Source organism: Leptodactylus fuscus, chromosome 6, assembly GCF_031893055.1.
Source record: "Leptodactylus fuscus isolate aLepFus1 chromosome 6, aLepFus1.hap2, whole genome shotgun sequence".
In the NCBI taxonomy this organism is placed as follows: domain Eukaryota; kingdom Metazoa; phylum Chordata; class Amphibia; order Anura; family Leptodactylidae; genus Leptodactylus; species Leptodactylus fuscus.
The window spans coordinates 49,450,361-49,463,631 of NC_134270.1; the positions used below are offsets into that span (position 1 = coordinate 49,450,361).

Genomic DNA, 13,271 nt, shown 5'->3' on the forward strand with positions numbered 1-13,271 from the left:
CGGATAATATACCAAATGGTGGCGCGGAGAAGACATCTAAAGGTAGGAGAAGAATACCCTTTCTTAAAGCTATACCTACATGGTAGGCAGAAAAAAAATGAGTTTTAATGATAGGATCCCTTTAAACTATAAAAATAGGTCATAAAAAAAAAGCACATGTCAGAAGTGGGATTCGAACCCACACCTCCAGGGCAGACTGCGACCTAAACGCAGAGCCTTAGACTGCTCGGCCATCCAGACTTCTCCTGAGCTCAAAAATTAACTCTTTCCAGACTGGGTAGTAGTAAAATCAGACCTACTTATAATTGGTTGAAATAGATTACACAAATTTATATACAAAACATTAAACATTGCAATCAGCAGCATATACAGACAAATATAACAAGAGACAGTAAAACCGTAAAAATAAATAAATGTAAAAAAAAAAAAAGAGAAACACAAGCACCAGTTTCTGATGCCCCCCGCTCAGATAGTGAGCAGGCGGCCAGTCACGGGCATAATAGTTCACCCAGTTGAATTAAGCCCCTAGAGGACAGGACATTTAAAAAAAAAAGAAAAAAAAAAAAAGCATAAGTGTAACAGACAGCAACAGGTTAAACTATAAAAATAGATTAGAACATAAAAGAACAGAAAAAAAAAGTCTGTGTGGTAATCCCTGCAAATTAATATTAAAAAAACCAAAAGAACATAACTACAGCATAAGGGCTAGTTCACACGGGGGCGGTATGGTGTATTTTGGTCCTGATAGTCGTGGCTTCTCGCTCCAGAGTAGGCCCAAATGAATGGGCTTAGACCGGAGGGTGCTGCCGCGAGGTGGATGCCGGGGGTTAATCAGCCGCAGAATCTGCCTGAAGAAAGGGCAGCTCACTAGTGGTAAGCTGGTGGTCTGCATTGACCTACATTAAGAGGGGGCGGATTCTGACGTGGATTCAGTGTCAAAATCCGCCCCCTCTTGTCCCATGTGAACGAGCCCTAACTGTAACAGACAGAAACAGGTTAAGCTATAAAAATAGGTCATAAAAAAAATGTATTTGTCAGAAGTGGGATTCGAACCCACGCCTCCAGAGGAGACTGCGACCTGAACGCAGCGCCTTAGACCGCTCGGCCATCCTGACTTCTTCTCCAGTTCAAAATTAACTCCTTCCAAACTGGGTAGCAGATTACTTACTGCTCAGTCAGGAGCTTTTTTTTTTTACACTGAATCAGTCGCGGCGTCTGCAGCTCGAGACACGCTCCAGTGTAGATCCATTCATTTGGGCCTACACAGGAGCGGGATGCATCGGCATATCGTCATAGCCGTGTGAACATGTCCTTAAACTGTGTATTTCCAGTAGATAAAAATCAGTCCATGGTCATGTGATCTGCAGTCCATAGTTATGTAATGAATACACAGGTACATGGCTCATTATAGTCATCTGCCTGGTAACGAGCTGTGCACCTGTGTGTCCATCACATGACCATGGACTGATTTTTATCCATTAGAAGCAAGCAGAGTGAATATCAGCAAGCAGAGTTCTAGAAAACTGCAGGGAAATAATACAGAAAGGATTTTGGAAAATTGCACAACTTTTCATTAAATATTGGTCTGAAACTGGAAAACTGATTTATCAATATAACACAGTACTAAAATTCACGTAAGGATTGCAATTCAAACCGAAACTTCCAGAGGAGACCACAACCTGAATGCGGCGCCTTAGACCACTCAGCCACCCTAATGTCCTGCTATAGTAAGTCCATTAACTCTTTCCAGACCCACAACATATACAGTTTTATGCCACCTTCCTGGGCTGGGGGGCCTGCTGTGTACCTGATAGTGGTGCTAGTCTTTCCCCCAGGGCACATCCTAAAGGTGATACAGAATTAAGACTCAAGGCCCCAGAGAATAATAACCAGAGGCCATGGAAGGTGTGTAATAACATAGTCTTAATAAATTTGCCCCAATATACTTCTGAACCAATACCCTTTCACTCCAGCCCTGATTGAATAGCCGAAATAGCTCAGTTGGGAGAGCGTTAGACTGAAGATCTAAAGGTCCCTGGTTCGATCCCGGGTTTCGGCAGGTTCAAATTTACTTCACTGTTTAAATTGCAAAATGCTTCAACTTAAAGGGATTCTACCACTAAAACACATTTTTTTCTAGTTACCACGTGGGAATAGCCTTTAAAAAGGCTATTCGTCTCTTACCTGTGGAAGTGCTCTCCGCCGCGCCGTTCGTTCAAAATACCAGTTTGTACCGGTATGCTAATTAGTTCTCTCGCAGCGATGGGGGCGTCCCCATCGCAGGAGCAGCGATGGGGGCGTCCCCATTGCAGCTCGAAAACTGACCGCAGCGCCGCCTCTCTGGTCTTCTGTATCCTCCCCTTGCTTCTTCAGCGTCTGTCGGACGCCTGCGCAGTACGCTCTGTTCGGCGAAGATTGCCGAACGTACTGCGCATGCGCGAAATTGCGGTGCCCGCACTATGGCTGGGACCGCAATTTCGCGCATGCACAGTACGTTCGGCAATCTTCGCCGAACAGAGCGTACTACGCAGGCGTCCGACAGACGCTGAAGAAGCAAGGGGAGGATACAGAAGACCAGAGAGGCGGCGCTGCGGTCGGTTTTCGAGCTGCAATGGGGACGCCCCCATCGCTGCTCCTGCGATGGGGACGCCCCCATCGCTGCGAGAGAACTAATTAGCATACCGGTACAAACCGGTATTTTGAACGAACGGCGCGGCGGAGAGCACTTCCACAGGTAAGAGACGAATAGCCTTTTTAAAGGCTATTCCCACGTGGTAACTAGAAAAAAATGTGTTTTAGTGGTAGAATCCCTTTAAGTGTATGAACCTAAATAACTTATCTGGAACGCTTGCAGTTAACTTAACACCTTCCAGGCCAGTTAGCAGCTGAGTAAACTCAGAGATAATTGTAGTTAATACACAAGTAACTTGTTAGTATAAACATTGCCATTATCAAGAAAAAAAAAGTAACCACCCCAGATGGGACTCGAACTCACAATCCCTGGCTTAGGAGGCCAGTGCCTTATCCATTAGGCCACTAGGACCCATATACTCCAATCTGCACTAGCAAGAATCAGATTTGATAATGTGTATGTGTCATCTGAGGTTTTAAACAAAAAAGTCTAAATTTTGCTCCAATTCCTCCTAATTATCTGTGGAGTCTCCAATATATACTCACTGCATGTTGCTTTTTTTTTTTTTTTTTTTTTTTTTTTACATTTTTGTTAAGAACTCATCAACTTGATGTATGAGCAATGTAAAATAACACAACAAATTATAAACAAAAAGAAGGATTATGAATGATAATCTGTTTTCCCTTAGCCCAAACAGCAGCACAACTGGGGTATTCCTGCCCCTATGAGCTGTTAGGACAGGTGGAATTTTTAATTATCTAACAGCTTTGACCCCTATAAGAGGCCGTAAGACCTGCTCCTCCCTTGTGTTAGTATCAAGTATAGCATACAGAGAGCAGTTTACATATAATAATACACACCGTAAAATTTGTACAAACAGTACATCATAGGGAGGGAGCCTTGTGCTGCTGTTTGGACTAACGGAAAACAGATTATCATTCATAATCTTTCTTTCCCTCTACGCCCAACAGCAGCACAACTGGAGATTTAGCAAGTATCGCTTCCCCTAGGGCGGGCCATCCTGGCAGGCTGATGCCAAGACTGAGTGCCCAAATGCTGTAGCATCTGCCGTACGCCAGTGTAGTCTGTAATGTTTGGCAAAAGTCAGCTGTGAGCTCCAAGAGGCTGCTGCACATATTTGCTCTAAGGAGAGGAACCGTGTCTCTGCCCATGATGTCGCCACTGCTCGGGTGGCATGGGCTCGTATAAAGTCTGGGACAGGAAGCTCTTGGGCCCGTAGGGAACAACTAATGGCTTCTCTGATCCATCTTGACAGGGTTGCCTTTGATGCTTTAGAGCAGGGGTAGGGAACCTTTGGCTCTCCAGCTGCTGTGAAACTACAACTCCCAGCATGCTCCATTCACTTCCATGGGAGTTCCCAGAACAGCAGAGCCAGTATGCATGCTGGGAGTTGTAGTTTTGCAACAGCTGGAGAGCCGTACGTTCCCTACCCCTGCTTTAGAGCCTTTATTGTGGCCAAACACATTGACCAGAAGATTTTTTGATCTACGGAATGATGCTATACGGTCTAGGTAAATACGTAGTGCTCTTACCAAATCCAGTGTGTGTAACCTCTCCTCCTGTTCCGAAGTAGGAGAGGGAAAGAAGGCCGGCAAGGCAATTACCTGATTGGTATTCTGAAGCGTGGGTACCTTTGGCAAGAATCCTGGGACGAACCTCAGCTGCACCCTGTCTGGAAAGAAGGTTATGAAGGGATTGGAGGCCGCTAGGGCCTGTAGTTCACCAACCCTCTTGGGTTATTGCCAGCAGGAAGGTCACTTTGAATGACAGGTACTTCCAGTCCACTTCAGATAAGGGTTCGAAGGGGGACGCACAGAGCCCTTGTAGAACCGCGGCCAGGTCCCACCTAGGGACAGGGGGCCGTACCTGGGGGCGGAGCCTGGCAGTCCCCCTAACGAACTGTTTGACGAGACGATCCTGTGATAACCGTGTCTCCAGGAGAGCAGATAGAGCTGACACTTGGACTTTGAGGGTGGCAGGTGCTAGTCCTCTCTCCAGGCCGTTCTGTAAGAACTCTAGGACTGCATCTCTGTCTGGATCGCGGTGGCTGCCTGTACACCAATCTCGGAATATCTGGGCGATCCTCTGGTAGCTCTGATTGGTTGCTTATGCTCTTGAATGGGTTAAGGTACTTAGCACTCCCTGGGACAATCCTCTGTCTGCGCGTATGGCGCGGTTAACCTCCAGGCAGTGAGGTTGAATTTGTCTAGGCCCAGGCAAGGCCGACTGTTCAGTGACACCAAGTTTCTGACTGGTGGAAGCCTCCTGTAGTTCCCCCGACTCATAAGGATAAGGTCGGTGAACCATACCCTCTTTGGCCAGAACAACATGATCACTATTGCCGAGGTCTGGTCCTGCCTGAGTTTCGCCAATACCTTCGGGATCATCGGGATGGGAGGGAACACGTATGCCAGTTTGAACCTCCACGATATTGACAGGGCATCTACCGCCAAAGGGTTCTCTCGGTACAGGGAGCAAAACCTTTCTACTTTGGTGTTGTATTGGGTGGCCATCAGATCCACCTCGGGGAGACCCCACATCGTGGTAAGGTGGTGGATGATATCCTGGTGTAAGGACCATTCGCCTGCGGTTGCGCGGCCTCTGCTGAGCTGATCCGCTAGGATGTTCAGGCGGCCCTGGATATGTACCACGGCCAGCTGGGAGAGGTTCTGTTCTGCCCAGGAGAAGATCTGGTTGGTGACTTGGAGCGAGGGAGACCTGGTTCATGTAGTGGACTGCCGTCAGATTGTCCGACCTTACCTTGACCGCTTTCCCCTGCAGAACTGGTGCAAACGACAGAAGGGCTCGATGAACTGCGGTAAGCTTGCGCCAATTGCATGAGCGCGTCCTCTCCTGCTAGTTCCACGTACCTTGTACCGGGGTCTCCCACAGATGAGGGAGGGAGGCATCTGTTGTCAACAGGGTCCAGGGGGCGGAGTCTGACCGCGCATGTAGATGGACGCTTGGAACTAGAGCTCCGTCTTCTTCAGCCGAAATCCCGCTTCATTCTCCAGCAAACTTAGCGAAAATGGTAAAGCCGGGCAGGGAAAAGGGCCAGGACTTACCTGAGACACCCAAAATGCAAAAACAACCGCATGATTTACAGAAATTCCAGCGGAGAAAATCTATCCAGTCTCCCGCCCGGAGCTCCAAGATGGCGTCGGCAGCAAAACAGGCGCTTTACATGGGGGAAAACTCCGACCTTGAGAGCGTACAGGAAGAAGACCAGGTAGACACTGAATCAGTCTCTCTATCTCGCTCCTTTTTGCAAAAAGCCCTCACCAAAGCTTTATCCCCGGTCCTCACAGACCTAGCAGACATTAAAGCTGGAATACAAGACGTCGGGCAGCGGGTACAAAATCTTGAAACAGGCTATTCAGCATTACGAAACCACTCCACCTCTGTAGCCGCTACACTAAGAGCCCACAAAGAATATATAGACAGATCTCTCACCCTGATCGAAGATCAGGAAAATAGAGGCAGAAGCGCAATATTAGAATTAAGGGCTTACCAGAGTCAGCTTCTGAGGATCTCACAAAAATGGCGGCCTCTCTCTTTTCAGATCTACTAGGCCCAGACCGAGCCCGCACAGTAGTAGTAGAACGCATCCACAGAGCGGTTAGGCCTAAGCCTCAGCCAGGTGAACCGCCGCGCGACATCATTTGTGGACTCCTGTCCTACCAGGACACCTTTGCCATACTCTCAGCTGCACGTGCCCAGCGTCACATCACTGTAGGAGAGGACGAAATTTTTCTCTATCAGGACATTGCACCCTCCATCTTAGCCAAACGGCGCACTTTAAAACCGCTACTGGAAATACTCAGGCACAAGGACATAAAGTACGCCTGGCTATACCCATTTGGATTAGCTATCACACTGAGAGGCAGAAGGTACACTATACATACCCCAGATGATCTTGTCCCTCTGTGGCCTTTGCTGGATGTCCAACCCATAGACATTCCTTCTTGGCTGCCCATGCCGTCACTACCGGACCTACCAGATCTCCTGGATCTAGAAGATGATGACCGTCCACTGAGCAGATACAAGTCTCCTAAGATGAAGAAGTTCACAGCTAAAAACAAACAGTACTAATTGAACTTTCTCTCTTGAACGTTTTTTGGTTCATTCTTTGAGAATTTTTCTCTTTCTCATTCATGCCTCTACCTGAACAGATAAGTGCCCTAGCTATGTTGTGCTTATGTTTGTTCTGCTTGCTTATCTAACAGTTTTATGCTTAATGCAGAATACCCTGTTTTTGCCTTCTGTAAGTTTTCAAAATGACTGCCTATAATTATTTTGATTTATATTACTACATATAATTTTGTTCTTGAGCAATTTGCTCATTTCAGAAATGTTATTATCTGTTATTTTGATAAGTTCTCATAATGGACGGTCTCTCCTTATTAAAATTTGGGGAGATGCGGACTGTGTCCCCCACTCTAGCTTACCTTATTGGTTTGGGTGTGTGGGGGCCCCACTCTGCTTCTCCCCTACTTCTCTCCACTCCCCTACCCTCCCTCACCCACCCTATTTCCCACAATCTATATATTGATAGATCTAGATGTCCATTTAGGCTCAGATACTAGTACCCTGGTCCACACTGCCTCGGGCCACCCGTTTTTCTTCTCACCTGAAGCGGGATTAGGCTGGCCTTTCGATCAGACACCCAATTTTCTTCCGCTCCGATATTTACTGAAATAGCGTTATTAATTATATAGAACCTTTTTCATAACACTTTTTCTCTCCAAGGTTATATTTGTTAGTTCACCTTCGTTCCACTGTGACTAACTGTTACTGCAAAAACTATTATATACTTGAATCCTCCTAGCTCAGACAGGAGAACTTTTTTCCTTCAACCCCCTTTCTCTATTTTTTCCCACATCTCCCCCCTTCTATCTTCTCTCCCCTCTCATTCTCCCTCTTTACTTCTTTCAAGAAATTTATTCGTTTATCTAGAGATTTGACAATGTCGACAATAACTGCCACTACTTTGAATGTGAATGGTCTAAACTCACCTCACAAGCGCCATGGTGTGATTAGGATTGCTAAGAAACTAAACTCTGATTTTCTTTTTATACAAGAAACCCATCTTAAAGCAGACAGGCTACCCCATTTCCCAAAACAAATCTACGACCAATGGTTCTTCTCATCGCACCCAACATCTGCGAGTAAAGGTGTGGCGATTGGAGTTAAGCGATCTGTACCCTTCGAACCTCAGGGCCAACTAACAGACTCAGAAGGTCGGTACCTGTTTGTTAAAGGCCTACTTGCCTCCAGACGCATAACCCTGGCATGTTTGTACGCTCCCAACCACAAGCAAGGTATGTGGATAAAGCAGGCTTTACAGGACCTTAAACAATTTGCCCTAGGAGATATTTTGTTAGCTGGTGACTTGAATGTCACACTGTCCCCGCAAATTGATTCTTCTTCTAAGAAGTCACCCGTCTCCCAGAAAACTTTGGGTTCCCTAAATAAAACATTCCATGAGATGGGGCTGTTTGATACGTGGAGAAATCTTCACCCCTCCACAAAAGATTTTACACACTTCTCCGCCCAACATAATTCCCACCAGCGGATTGATTACATTTTTAGCTCTTCGTCCCTACTAAACTGCATTTCATCATCTGCAATCTCGTGTGCCACAATCTCTGATCACGCTCCAGTAGTGACCAAATTTAGCATACCAGACTTAACACCCTCTGAATGGCACTGGAGACTAAATGAAGGTCTTCTAAATGATCCCTCGCTAGTTACTGATCTAACAGACAAACTTAAAGAATACTTTGTACTTAATCAAACCCCTGATACTACAATGGGAATGATATGGGAAGCTCACAAGTCTGTTGCTAGAGGCATTCTGATAGCTAAAGCTGCGTACATAAAGAAACAAAGGCAGAAGGAAGTAGATTCCTTACTGTCACAAATCTCTTGTATTGAGAGACTACAGAAAGCAAATCAACTTCTTTCTAGACAATCAGACCTTCTAGTACTCAGAGATAAACTCAATAGACTATTCCAGCAACAAGTATCAAGGCACCAGTTCTTTTACAAGCTTAAAATGTATGAACATGGAGACAAGGCAGGGAAGCTTATGTCCCAATATATTAAAAAAAAGAAATCTAAAGCCTTCATCCGCGAAATACGAGACTCTCCAGATAAACTCCTACGCACTACTCCCGAGATTGCTAATGCCTTCCAAAAATTCTATGAACACCTGTATAACATAAGTGATCATGAATCTGTCCTTCCTGAAGCCACTAGAAGTGAAAAAACAGAGACCTTCCTAAACTCTCTAAACCTACCTCGCCTCTCAGACACTGCAATTAAATCTCTAGTTGAGCCTGTGACACTGCATGAGTTACGAACTGTTCTAAAAACTTTTCCCCCTGGCAAGAGCCCAGGCCCAGACGGTCTGACCCTTCTCTATTATAAAAAATTCAGTGATGTTCTCCTCCCCAGGCTTGCAGACCTATGCAACACGCTACTCAAAGGAGGTGCGTTTCCCAAACAGTCCCTAGAGGCCTTTATCACGTTAATACCCAAAGAAGAGAAAGATCCCAAACTTTGCAGCAGTTACCGCCCTATATCATTATTAAACTTAGACATCAAACTCTGGGCGAAGCTATTAGCCCTCAGAATTCAGCCTTATCTCCCTTCTTTGTTACATGAAGAACAAGCAGGCTTTGTCCGCTCCAGAGAAGGAAAAGACAATGCTCATAAGCTTCTGCATGCCATATCCCTTGCGAAAATGAAGAATACCCCCCTTGTCCTTCTCGGCATAGATGCCGAGAAGGCATTCGATAGAGTTAACTGGAGTTTTATCAGATCTTCCCTAACTAAATTTGGCTTCCCACAAATATTCATTGATGCTATCTTCTCTCTATACTCGACCCCACATGCCAGAATTAAAGTCAATAACACCTTGTCACCTTACTTTGACATTAAAAATGGCACCAGGCAGGGATGCCCCCTCTCGCCAACCCTCTTTATACTTTCCCTGGAGCCCCTATTACAGGCTGTGTTAGGTCACACCCGAATGTGAGTGGCTTATCCCTCAAAGATCAATCCTTACATGCCGCAGCATTTGCGGACGACATTCTTTTCCTAGTGACCAACCCAAAAGATGGCCTCCCCACTATAACAAGCATGTTAAGCGACTATGGAAAGTTGTCCTTCTACAAACCAAACTTGTCAAAATCTGAGGTCTTGGTTGTGAACTTATCCCCCCAAGAAAAGCAAGAGTTAGAGGCTGGCTCGCCCTACGTGTGGAAATCCCACAGTATTAAATATCTAGGCGTAAACCTCACTAGTGACCTAGCAAACATCTACTCAGAGAATTTCATCCCTCTTTTACAAAAAGTCAAACAAACCCTGCATTCGTATGACCTCCCATACCTTTCATGGCTTGGCAGAAACAACCTTATAAAATCCTATGTAGTCCCAATAATACTTTACAGGCTACAGATGCTCCCAATTTCGCTCCCACACACCTACTTAGCCTCTCTGCGCTCTCTTTTTTCTAAATTTGTGTGGAAAGGGAAACCACCTAGACTTGCTCACTCCCTACTGATCAAACCTAAAAACAGAGGAGGTATTGCTCTACCCAATCTGAACACTTACTACCAAGCGAACTTACTCCAACATTGGCTTTCCCTCAGTTCTCCCCTTCCAAATTCCCTAATTAGGCGTATGGCTGAAATACAATTTGGTCCTTCCCTGAACAACACACTATGGAACTCCAATAAGAAACAAATTAACAAAAGCACCTTCCCTTTCCTTCTCAAAGGCCCCTGCGAAGTTTTGTGCGATTACCGTTCATACTTAGCTCCATACCCATCCAAAGTTTGTCCTGCTGACCTTGTCCCTGCTCTCCTTCCCAAGACCAAAAAAACAATTAGAGACTTTTGGTCCAAACTGGCTAATTACTCGTTAGGTGACTTGTTTAATGACGATACACCGTTATCTCATGTCGCCCTCCAATTCCTGATTCCGAACTCGCCCACAACTCACCTGCATTATGACCATTTCAAGTGGTGCCTCTCTCTCATCTCTCCACCAGAAGGTCTTAGGAAAAGACTCACCAAATTTGAAAAATTGATTGTGTCCAATGTCCCTGGAACGAGGAAGTTATCTCACTGTAAGATTGCTCTAGCAGATCCCACTTTACAAGCTTCAAATTACAAGCCAGTTTTCCTCTCTTCCTGGGAAAAAGACTTGGGCATAATGCTGTCTGAGGAGGAAATGGAAGCCATCTTAACTAACTCACATGGTTTCTCGACTTGCGTTAAAATGATGGAAATGCATTACAAGACTCTCACTCGTTGGCACAGAACCCCCTCGTGGTTATACGCTCGCAAACTGTCTACCTCCCAATGATGCTGGCGCTGTAACACAGAACAAGGCTCCCCACTCCACATCTGGTGGTCGTGCCCGCTAATCAAATCCTACTGGGATGATATCCAACGACATATTAGAGCTATAACTTCCACATCCATCACCCTCTCCCCAGCCTTAGTCCTTCTCTCCTGCCCTCAGCTGGACTTTAACCCAAGCAAGTCGAACCTTACTACCCATTTAATTGAAGCTGCTAAATCCTTGATTCCCGGCTTATGGCTGTCGTCCGATGTCCCTTCTATTCATCACTGGCTGGAAAAAGTTGCCTCTATTGCAAGATTTGAAGAACTCATCTCCTGGTCCAAAGGCCGCAAGGACAAATTCTTACGGATCTGGTCTCCATGGCTCGACTTTAGAGGCTCCACACTCTTAAATGACCGTCACTGAACTAATTTCCTGCTCCGCTTTTTTCTGCTGCCTCACATCAGCTCTCTCACACTTCTAAATTGTCATTGTCCCCTACTTCCAACACCTTCTTTACCCCACTCTCCCCTCCCTTCTGCTCATCCCCCCTTCCTGTCTGCCCTTTTAACTAATTTTATGTTTTATATTTCTTTATAATATTATGTCTTTATTCGCTGACAGTATCACGAAGTCACACCTTTGTCATATTATTTGTTTCTGTATCTGGTTCTGGCTGCGTCCAGAACAGTTTTTCTTTGATATTACGATTTATCTGATATTACTATACAACTCTTTGTTTTCCAAACAATGTTTTACCTTGTAAAAACTGTTAAAAATCAAATAAAATAAGAATTAAAAAAAAAAAAAAAAAAAAAAACAGGGTCCAGACGGGCTGGACCGAAGACTTCCCATCTCGCAGATGGGTCCACCAGGGCAGGGTTTGCCAGGTGCTGATGGTTAACTGGATAGGCTTCTGTAATCCTGAAGGACTGTGGTTCCAGACTCTCAAGATCTCGTTCTGTAGTGGGCGCATGTGCCATAGGGCCCAAGGAACTGCTTCTATGGTGGCGGACATCAATCCTAGGACTTTCATGGCCGTCCTAATGGTAACCCTCCGTGTAGTAGATAGGTGATGCACCGCCCGAGCAATCTTCCTTTTGCGAGAGGAGGGTAGAGAGATTGTCATGTTGAGAGAGTCTAGAATAAGTCCCAGGAACTGAACTTGAGTTGATAGCACCACCACTGACTTCTGCCAGTTTACCAGCCACCCCAACTTGTTTAGTAGAGCTACAACGGCCTGCACCTGCGTGGTAAGAACCTCCTAGGGACTATAAATATGCCTTGAAAGCGCAGGGCAGCAGCGACCGGAGCTACTGTATAACCTTCGTGAAGGTGTGGGGGGCGGAGGATATGCCGAACGGAAGGGCAGCGAACTGGAAGTGCGCCTCTTTCCCTTCTATGTATACGGCAATCCTTAGGAACTTTCGGTGTGCTGGAAAGATGGGTACATGGTGTAAGAAAATGACAGGAAAAGTCTTGGAAGGACACTATATCTCCCCCAGAGTCCTCTCATATGTGTGGTGAGTGAGGGCTTCAATAGCTGTAGCAAGGCATCTGTCAGTTAACCTCTTCTCATCCTACTGCAGGAAGGAGCTTACGTGCACAGGTGGGAACAGTTAGGCCTAATCACAGGCCTATAAAGCCTATCAAGACTTCAGTCCTGGGCAGTTCCTGGGGGAGAGTGGTGGAGCCAGGTCCTGTCCATCCAAACTGAAAACTGGTGAGACCAGTGGGTGCTCCACAGCTTGTATTTTTGTTGATTTGTTTTGTCCGTGTGGTTGAAGCAAGCCACACGTATAGACAGAGTGCTTCTGTATAGTTAGTCGCCTAGCCGGGCAGGTATTTGTGTTTTTGTTTTTGCCTGAAGTAAAGGCCTGTTTATTTTGGTTGCCAACACCTTTAAACTTTTTGTTGCAAAATAAACGCACAGGGCTAAACCCTGTTTAAACTGATTTTGGTGTCTGTCTATGACTGTCTGGGTCCGCTGCTGCTACCGCTGAACCTACCTCCCCCACAATGGAGATAGGCGTCCTTCAGGTCCAGAGTGACGAAGTGATCTCCGGGCTGTAGAAATGGCAGCACTGACCTGATGGTTTCCATGCGGAAGCGCACCTTGCGGATGAAGCGATTCAGGTATCTGAGATCTATGATCATACGCCACTCGCCCTATGTCTTGGGGACCAAGAAGACTGGAGAATAGACGCCTGTGCCCTGCTCTGCGCGGGTACCACTTCCAGCGCGGCTTTGTCCACGTACTCCT

General features: G+C 46.0%; 1 protein-coding gene and 2 non-coding genes across 3 annotated transcripts in view; 2 read left to right on the forward strand and 1 right to left on the reverse strand.

Moving 5' to 3' along the window:
• ZBTB45 (zinc finger and BTB domain containing 45) overlaps window positions 1-13,271 on the forward strand; it is a 500,250-nt gene that overhangs the window by 230,371 nt on the left and 256,608 nt on the right. The window lies entirely within an intron of this gene.
• TRNAL-CAG (transfer RNA leucine (anticodon CAG)) lies at window positions 1,033-1,115 on the reverse strand. The gene has a single exon. It is a non-coding gene; the product is annotated as a tRNA-Leu (tRNA).
• On the forward strand, window positions 1,987-2,059 carry TRNAF-GAA (transfer RNA phenylalanine (anticodon GAA)). The gene has a single exon. It is a non-coding gene; the product is annotated as a tRNA-Phe (tRNA).